The following is an 11234-nucleotide window of genomic DNA, read 5'->3' as shown; positions in this document are numbered from 1 at the left end:
AAGAACATTGATGACGTAATTAATGGGATAAATAATTATATATCAACATTAATCATGTGACAGATAAAACATTATTAAGGTGATCATCAAAATATAACATAATTTTATATAATATAATACCAAATCAAATTTGTTTTCGTATACATCATTTAAAGTTTGACTTATGATCTCTGCATGTTATTGCGAAATTTTCATTGGATGAAGGTCACTTTGCTTGAGTGTTTTTCTCATCTTATTGTTATTCTTTTCTTTAAGGGCCCAAAAGTATAAAATTTATTTGTAAAAGCATTTTTTTATAACATTGGACGTGTTTTAAGTAAATCTTGATTTAAAAAATGTTTCCATCAGTTAACATTTAAATTTTCAATTCGAAAATCTCGAATATGAATTAATCTCTAAATTAAAATCCCATCCTTCTATGAGTTCTATCCCATTGTTTTGTTTTGCAGGGAAATTTTCTAAAATAAGCATAAAAATTACAAGCTCATCACAATGATATAAATTATTTTTTTATTCACATCGTTAACGTTTTTAAGTTTCATAGATGAAATTATATTTGTGTCATGTATTTTTTTATTATATTAATTTTTATTTTCTTTTCAATGCATACCATAAACTAATAATAATTTTCTAATGTCATCAGTAAATCTAAAATTTTTTACCGTAATTAATGTATGAGATAAAGTTTCTTTAAAGTATAAGACTAATAGAAGGATTGTTTAGTTTTTTTTATAAGAATTGAAGCCTTTCTCATGCAAAATGTAATGTTGCGCTTTTTTTTTCTTGGTCTTGGTTGTGAAGCAAAGTGGACTTTGAGTAAGAGAAAGTTTTGAGAGTAGCCAACCAAAGCTCGTTGGCCTCACGAGTAATTGAATTTTATATATTGTTTATACATAAATAAATTAAAAAAAAAAAAAGGAATTTTATACGTTTGACTACAGACTACAAAGTCATTGGTCCTAGCATGAATGTACCAACTTGTCAAAAGCAAAATATGACAATGACAAAGCATATTCATGGACTAGTTCAAACTTTATATTTCATGTGGTTCACTTAAAAAACTAAACAAATTTAAATGAGTTGCTGCCCCTTTTTTATCCTTATAGGATGAGAAGAAAAAGGAAGTTTGGATCAGGATAACTCCATTACAGTTTCATATACTTCTTTCTTTACTTGTCCTATTATGCATGGTGCCCTAACCAGTCGGCCACTTGGACAACTTTTCAGCCAGTTAAATTTACTCTTTTTTTTTTGTCAGTTATGATCTTTTTTTGAGGATGATTTTAATTAAATTGGTTAGATATTATTTTTTTAATAATAATTAAAAAATAATTATATAAATTAATTGAATTAAATTTTAAATAGAATGATTTCTTATTTCATTTATAAAAAAAAATTGTTTCAATGATAAAGAAAAAACTTTGAACTTTTTATTTTAGATTTGTGTGAATTTAGTGTAATTTTATATTAATTTTATTTAATTTATTTGTTTGGTTAATTTGTTCATTAATTTTATAAATCTCTTTTAGTGGCTGTATTATTATTATTATTATTATTATTGTTAGATTGATCAGATAAGTTTCTTTTTATGTTTTTCACTGTTCTAGCTTGAGAATTCTAAAATCATGTTAAGCTAAATGCCTAATTATTCTATAAACTTAAGTTGATAAAAAAAATCTAATTACTACTATATTTAGATTCAAATATATATTTTAGTTATTATTAATGAGGAGAAGGGTGGTTTAACCCCTTTTTTTGCAATCAAAAAGAGTTTGCTTTCACTTTGCCTTTGTTTGATTTTTTTTCTTTTTGCGAGAGGTCTTACCGTGCAAATAACTCTACAGTCCACATTTGGCATTCCCCAATGGCCATTCATCTTCATTGTTATCCTCTTTTCTCCTTTTGTTTTTCTTATTGATATTTTAAGTTGAAGGCATGAAGCCGATGCGGTCAAAGTGAGAATAGTAGTAAATTTTGTTAGAGAAGTTGAAGTTCTATTATAAAAAGAAAGAATTATTAAATAATAATATATTATGTAGGTTGAATTTTGAATTTTAAAATTTGTTTTATTGAGTAAATTTAAATTTTAATAATTTAAATATTTAAAAAAAAGTGTTAAATCGTTGAGAAGAATTTTCATTTTATCTCAATAATAGCATATGACTAATCCATACCTGATATCAGATTAAGTTTAGATTTAAATTTTATCATATCTTTAGTACACTGCAATTAAATTCATCACATTATCAATTGAATTAAAATGTAAATTTTAATGAGGTTTATTTAATATAAATTTTTTATTGAAATTTTTTCAATTACAATTATAATAACTTTTTTTTTCATTACAGTTATAATAATTTTTATTATTATTTTCAAATTCATTAAAACTAATCACATTGCCATCTAAATAGATCCTAAACCCCACACAAACAAAATTTAGACAATTGATGATGATGAATCAAACCTCAACAAAACCAAACTCCAACTAGCTAACGTACGTAAAGTCATGGAACCTGAATTTTTATCAAAGGGATCAAATAGATATGCGACTATATAATCATTTAGATACACATTATATTATGGATATATTTTATATACAAAATTAAGAATAAAATTATATATATTGAAAGCAAATATTTAGTTAGAAGTCTATTTTTATCGATTCATGTTATTTGTTTTTATTATTACTTTTTTTACCAATTCAACATAACTAGTTAAGTTAACTTGTTAATTAGCTAAATATTTTTTTATAAGACAAACTAATTAGATATAATTTTTTAATAAAATATTGGAAGTTTCTAATAAAAAAGTATTGATATAATCAAATTTTATAGATTATTGATAATCGATATAGACACTTTTATTTTGTCTGAGCTGCAAATTTTATTTTGATAATAAATTGTGAAATTGTTCAATCATATTTTAATTTTTGAAATTGAAATTTAAGCTTAAATTTAAAGGTTTAAAGTGCTTTTTAATTTATTTATATTATTTTCATTCTTTACTTATTTTTATTTAAGTTCTATTATTTGGTGAAAAATGAACATAAATTTTGATTTTTTTTAAATTATGATTTTATTTAGCTTTAAAATTTACAGGTTAAATTTGATTTTTATAATTCTTGAAAATCAATTTTTATGAAAAGAAAAAAAATTTGATATGATCTTGATAGATACAGTTAACATTAAAATTTTTTTAAATTAAAAAAGGATTCAATTCTTATATAAAAGTCTCAATTCCAAACAAAAAAAAAAAAAAACAAATAACATAATTAGCAATCATCAAATAATTTAACGCAGTAAATAGAACAACAAACGAAATTTTGAGTTTTGAGGGAGAGCAAAGGGAGAAGGAAAAGAAAACAAATTAATTACAGGCGATTGACAAAAATGCCACTAGTAAGGAAATTGGGAGGTGGAGCTTTGCTAGTTTTGGAAAAAAGGAATGGTTAGAAGGGGAGATAGAAGAAGGAAAGTGATGACTGTGCTTTTGATGGATGCAAATGGTGTCGTGTAAGTGTTGGAATAGAGAAAAAAAAGGAGCTGATTAGAAGTTAAGGCATAACCAAGGTTTATAGATTTGTGGCCCGTAGCATATTCCTACTTACAACAGCCAACTTCTTTGGGGCTGTGCTAAAATCCAACACAACTGAGGTACATTTCTCTGAAAATGTTCAATTCCATACATATTTATTTATTCTTTCTATTTATTTGTAAATACATTTTTTATTCTTAATTTTATTATTTTTTTATTAATATATAAAAAATAATAACAAATAAAAAAGAATTTTTGACGTAAGAGTTGATAGCATGAATTTAGAAATTGTATATATATATATATATATTTATAATATTTTTGTATGATTTATTTTGAAATTAATATTTATAAATAATGTAAATAAATTTTTTAATATTTAATAAATTCGACAACGGATTCTTTTCAAATAACCAACGAATTTATTTTGAATAATTTTAAGGTGAGAATTTTTTTTTTCAGGAAAGCCTAAAGACTTTTATGAGCTTTAAGATAAATCAATAAAATAAATAAATAAAGAAAATTAGACCATTCAACCAAGACTTTAGGATCATATAAAATTAAATTTTGGTTTGACTTTCGTACGTCATCAGTGGAGTCGTTAAGCTATTATAATGTATCGGTTTGAAAACTCGATTGTTAGACGTAAAAGTAAAGAGTCACCATCAATTTTTTTTTATTGAAGTGCGATTAGCAACCAATCTTATCTTTTGATCTATGAATTTAAAATTGAGTTTTAGAGTACGGTTACGCGTGAAAAAAATTATAGCATCTTTATAGCGTCCATCTGAAGACGGTATCAATTAATTTTATAAAATCCTAAAATTGTCTTGTTTGAATAATTTTTTACTTAATATTTCATTTTATATATTATATTTTTATTATTGAAAATTTTTTAAGCTATTCTTGATACTTTCAATATCACTTAAGAAATCTCTTTACCTCAAGAGTGTTAAAAAGAATCACTTATTTTATTGAAAAAGTTTTGTCTTTCATATTCATTTTAATATTTTTATAGTAAATCATAATTCTCTTATACCAATATTTTTGGTATGATTCTTAAAAAGTTGGAGGAAAATCATTGCTTTGACTTTCTTTTAATTTTATTATTGATGAGAATTTTAATTAACTTTGAAATGTTTATTTATTATTTATATTATTATTGAGATAAGCAAAAATTTTATTAGTTAAAATTTTAAAATATTTTCAACACTTTTAGATTATTTCGAGAAAATCTCTTGTCTAGGAATTTCAATAAAATTACCAATTGTGACTTTTTTATTATTCCATTAATAATATTTCTTTTGTGTTTGAAAAATTCTATAATATTTCTAACATTTTTAGAATATTTTAGAAAAAAATTTTGAATGAATATTTTCAATAAAATCATCGCTTGTGACTTTATTTTTATTTTTTTATTTATGTTTTTTTAGAAAATCTCTAAAAATATTCGCAACACTTTTAGTAAATCTTTTTTGAAAATCCTTAGATAAAATCATTACTTCTGACTTTATTTTTTATTAATATTTTTTTTTATACTTGAAAATTTTTTAAATGTTTCTAACACTTTTAGAATATTTTAAAAAATTTCTTTGTGTGAATTTTTTTTAATAAAATCACAACTTGTGATTTTATTTTAATAGTTAAAAATATTTTTATAAGAGTTTTATTAGAAAAATTCTCAAAATATTCTCAACACTTTTGGTAAATTTTTGAAAAAATTTCTTAATTTAAGAGTATTAGTAAAATCACCACTTGTGATTTTACTTATTGCTATTTTTATTTATCATTGTTTACTTTTTGTTCATAAGTTTTATTTTTATTATTTTATTTCTGTTTTTATTGCCTTATCTTAAAAGAGTTTAAGAAAATAGATATTTCCTTAAATTTGTTATATATATTTATTTATTTTTTAAAATTATTTTTACTAAATTTCAACTAAAAGTTATTTTATTTTTCCTAAATTTTTTCTAACATTTATTTTATTCTTACACCAAAAGTCCATGCAAAAATAAAATAAAAATATCACAAAAATAAAAAATAAAATAACAAAAATATAAATAAAATAGAGAACAAAAATAAAAAAAACCTAAAATGCCCTTAATCAACTATAGTCAATGGTTCAAAGGCAGTCCAATTGGTTCAATGTATTTCAACCGAATTAAAATGGTTTAGGCAGCTTAAAGTGATTTGTAGATGAATCGATGGTCCAATGCAATTCAAATCGATTCAAGGTGGTTTGTCTTAAAGAAATGTGGGTTTTTGAGTCAGTTGCATGGACCTCAAATTCGGATCATGAGTCGACAAATAGATCATCACTTATTGAAATGATGTCATTTTTTGTTCAGTTGAAATGGTGCCATTTTGAAGACCTATTTAAAGGCCAAATCAATTTTTTTTCTTTTTTCTCTCTCTTTCCCCTCTTTCTCCCTCTTAGATGTTTTTTTTTCTCTCTAAAAAAACCCAAAATTCGATAGTTTCCTACGGTCTACCACTATTTCGATACCAATGCCACAACTAGCCATCAACAAGGGTGGTTGAAAAACTCTAAAAAAATCCTTGTTAACTTTTTTTCTTCCCCTAAACACCAATTCAGCCTTCGTTTTACGAAAAATGACCTTAAACATGAAAGATCAAAACTCAAAGTTTTGGTAAAAAATGACCTTTTTTTATTTTCCGACATTTTCTTAGGATGTGTTGATTTTTTTTTTTGTTAAAGTTTTTATTTGTTTGGTGAGGGGCTATCCAAGTGAGATTCTATCTTATGATGTTAGTGTTATTGTATGTGTATGTAGGAAGGGGTCTAGTGAAGCTTAAGTAGAGGTGACTGGGTTTTGGTGTGTCCGACGTTGGGTAAAGGCTTAAATAATGGTGTGCTGGCTAATAAGGTTAGTGTTGTGGCCAATAAGGCTCAAGTTTGGTGGGAGCTGGGTAAAAGGTCATGAAGAAAGGGCCTGGCAGTGTTGTTTAGGTTGTTTTTGTGTTCTGGCATAGTGATGGAGATGTTGTTGGCTGTGTATGTGAATGATTTATGTAGTGTGTTTTTGTCCTAAAAAATGGCCTCTAAGTTGCCCTCATCAAATGATTTTTTGGGCTCAATTTTAAATAGCCAATCTAGGATAAAATCCTAGATTTCCTGAGATTTGGAGAAGATTTTAAGATTGATTTTTGTGTTGCCAAGTTAAGTAGTGGTAGGGTAAACGATCTGAAAAAATTCAACAGTTGAATTGTTTGAATTCAATTGTTTAAAGTTTTTCAAAGGTGTTTTTTTTTTTTTTTGGACTAAAACCAAGTGAAATAAATAAAATAAAAATTGGAATTGATGAATTATAAAACATTTTTGGGCTCAAAAATTTCATTGGGCTCTCAAGCCCAAATATCTTGGATAATGTGATTTCAAGTCCAAGCCCGAATCTTTAAAAATTGAAATTAATTATAGTTCAACCCATTTAACGATCTAATAAACCCAATAGATTTATCAACAATTGAAATATTTGAATTGTAACAATTTTAAATAGTTATGTAAGTTGGATTTTCTTAAATGCTTTGCTGTTCTCATAATTCATTTATTTTCATCACATAAAGTTGAATTTTCAAGAAGATCATTTTTACAAAATGAAAGATAATTCTTGAAATGATTATGTATAATCTTCAAAGAAAAAGATTAGTAACATAAGGACCATAAAAAAGAAAAATAAAGACTGTTATAATATATTGTTCATAAGATGGAGTTACATATTCAAAGAAAAAACTTTAAGTTAATGCCATAAAAGTGCATGGTTTATGGAAATAAAGTCATTAAAATGACTATGACATCTTCTTATAGGAAGAAAAGTTTATCAATAACAACAAGTTTTAACTTATTTCAAACGTTTGATAGGAGCAGTCAATTGCCCAACAAAAGAATCAACTGCTTATAGCTTTCAAAGAGAATGTTGGCCTTTTGTTTGAAAAGGAGTCAATTGCTCTATACTAGGCAATCGACTACCCTACTTCAAAATGATGGATGATCGACTTTTGGAATGAAGGCAGCTGATTGCTTGGTCAAAAAAATTGACTACCCTTCATTGAAAACCTTTTGGAAAGCAGAATTTACAATATCTAAATGATATATAAGGTATGGTAAGTAAAGTCTAGTACCACAATATATGATAGTAAGAAAATGTAAAGCGTTTCAATTATATGGAAGGAAATGTGACAAACATGGAATTCTTTCATATTGAAACTAAAGTTAAAGCAATATAAATTTATAATTTATAATATGCTTTATGAGGTTAGTTTCAAGTTTATTTTTTAGCAATACAAAATTTGCTTTGTTTAAATATGAACATAATTTAAATGGAATATGCTTTAACTATGACTATTTATGAAAAGGATATGGCTAAAAACCTTGTTTGCTATTATATTTTGTCAAATAATTTAGTATTTATTATTATGATGTATGAATTTATGAAGCAAATTATAATGATTCTATGACTAAGCATAATTAATTGATATTTTTAACGAATTACATGCTTAATAAAAAGATTTTTAAGTTTTTATTTTCTTAAAATAGAATCATTTTCTAATATATATTAATTGTTTCATAATAATGATTTTCATAACAATTAATAAAATAAAAGGATGTTTGTTATGGTTATGATATGGTTTTGTCAAAGTATGATTTTATTGTTGGCTATGATATAAACAAGTATATAGCATGTTTGAATGATTTTAAGATTAAACATGTAATTCACATATTTGATTTATTATATGTTTTAATAAAGAAATTAAGAAATTATTTTCTTAAATGAGAATCATTGAAATGCTTGAAATGATAAAATATGCATAACTAATTTTGTTAATAGTTGGAAAAAGATTTTATAATTACTATTATGGAAATATATATGATATGATTAATGTTGAATATATTTGATTTTGAATCATAAGATTGATTGCACATGTAGCTTAAGATTAGTAAAAAGAAAAATGTTATAAAGCTTTTATTTGCGATAATCTTAAGTGTTTCTATAATTGTTTTATGCATGATTTGCAATGAACTGAACTGTTCAATTGTTTTAACTTTGATATGTAAGAGAGAGATTCTATAATTTGGAGTCTACTAAAATGACACTATTTTTTGTGTGGTATAATGTTTCTTAAAAAATTAACCTAAAAGGTTAATGCTAAACTCTTGGTTAAAGACAAGTTCATAAAACAAAGGCATTTATAATATTATGTCATGATTAGATATAGTTTCAAATCAAAAGGAACAAGGTTGTTTTCTTGAACTAAGGTTTGAAAACATGAAGCAATTGTAAAGTTTTCAAAAACTTATGATCTAAAGAAATTAAAATGGAATTAAAGTGCTTTTGATTATGCATGTAATAAGGCGTATAGATTTAATTAATTTAATATAAAAGGTTTAATTATAATCAACAATGTAATTGAATTAAAGATGCCAGTTTGAAATAATGTAAAACATTTAAAGCCATTCATCAAATTAAATTGCTTAAATAATTTCAATGAACTTGGTAAGAATTTTTCAAAATAAAAGAATATAAAGAATTTGTAATAAAGAGTTAGAAAGTGAAATATGATTCAAATTTCTTAATAAAAGAATAAAGAAAAAATATGACTTAAATTTCATAAAGATTCTTGTTTAAAGAACATGATAGGTTGTATATAAATCTATACAATACTGATAATTATGAAATCTAATTATAAATATTATTAAGACAAAATTTTGTATATAAACCTATACAATATTGATATTATGAAATCTAACTTTAAGTATTATTAAGACAAAATTAGGTCTTAATTTGTAACATTCAAGAATGATGTTATAAATGATTAATATATAATCATGGTGAATCACATTTGTATGTTAGCAAACATAATCTCCATGATGCAAACTAATAAAGGTTGCAAATGAAATTTCATAAAAATAAAGTTGTTAAGGAAGTTTACACAAACACAATTTGATACATATACACCATTGTAAGTATATAAAAAATACAAATAGGATGTTTAGTGCATTCATGATAATTAAAAAAAGTATGTGAAAATCACATGATACTAATTAGGTGAATTGGATTAAAAGATGTATATGGAATAACCTCAAAGGTTATGAATTCTAAGAATATGTAAATTAGTTAAGTTCTTAATTGAACGTAAACTCTCAAGAAATGATAAATATCATTGGGAAAGAAAATTTTGGTTTATGATATCATATAATATATGATATGTTTAAATGTTTTCATAGTAATTTTAACAAGATGTCATCATTTTAAATTATGAAGATGACATGATAATTTTAATATAGACCAAGAATTTATTAAATACCAAAAGGTTTCTTTATACAAAACACAGTGTTATGGAAATGATTTTGGAAAAAAAGTTTCTACAAGATGCCAATTGAATTTCAAATCTCACTATAATAGAATGATTCTTAAATGAATCAATTATTGTGTAATGAAAATGACATTAGTAAAAGAAAAGGATTACACAATGGAATATGCAAAAGTAATTACTTGTTTGATGTATTTTAAGACATGCATAAAAAAGACATCACTTTTGTAGTTGACAAAAAGATTGGTAGATATATGACCCAAAGTTGCATTGGAATAGTTTTTAAAGATAATGTAATAGATATAATAAATTAATTATTTGATATTAAAAGATAGACCAACACAAGTTAAAAAGACCAACATGTAGATCCGGATTTGGATTGGTATACATGAATGGTGGGGTAATGTTTCTTGAAATTAAAAAAAAAATTACATTAAAATGATCTACAAAAATTTGCAAGATTTATAAGCATTGAAAAAGGCAAGTAAAGGAATAATTACATTTAAAATTCCTTTAGATTTATAATTCATTTAGGACCTAAGCTAATGTACTACAAGTTGATAGAGGCTAAAAGCCAATTAAATGAAATTTAGACATATTGGTTAAAACATAACTATGTGAAAATTGACAAAAGATGTGCGCAATATAGATACTTTATCAAAGTCAAGGAAACAATTTTTTTAATAAAAGAATTGTATTAAGGTCTAGACATTCATTAAGGATAGGTAATAAGCTCATTTATTAAGTCACACATGATGAAACCTTAACTTAATGCTTGATTGTGCATTAAGTCTTGAGTTTTAATGAGTAAAATACATTATTTGTATGTGACTACAGGAACTTAAATTAAAATCATCCCAAGGTAGATAAGTACTTAAACCATATATTATAAAGGAAGGTTGATATTAAACTTTTAATGGATCCATAACATATCAATATAGTGTTAGAATGTTTATATGGTTTTCATTCTTAATAAAGTCCACCTATATGAGTGGGAGCAGTGCCACTTCTAGAAGCAATGAGCTCAATTCTAAATTACTCATGAATATACATGACACATGACCATTGAAATTGTGTCAAAGCATGGCTAAATAATCTTTTGATGAAATTTGGAGTCTTGTGTGTGATTTAGTGCATGACTAATTGCATAAAATCATTGGTTCAAAGATCTAAGATCTATCATACAATTTTGATTAGCTCAACAATATTTTATTACTAGAGTGGAGAATTTGAAATCATGTAAATATGATATCTTCAACTATGCATAGGATTTTTGAAAATATCAAAACTTACCCTATTTTAAAAATAGGTGGGGGAATGTTGAAAAATTTTCAAAATATAAAAATAGTTTGATTATGTAAATACTTAAT

Source organism: Durio zibethinus, chromosome 17 (genome assembly GCF_047325235.1).
Source record: "Durio zibethinus cultivar Kanyao isolate XHJ-2024 chromosome 17, ASM4732523v1, whole genome shotgun sequence".
Lineage (NCBI taxonomy): Eukaryota > Viridiplantae > Streptophyta > Magnoliopsida > Malvales > Malvaceae > Durio > Durio zibethinus.
Note: the sequence above shows the minus strand (reverse complement) of the source record.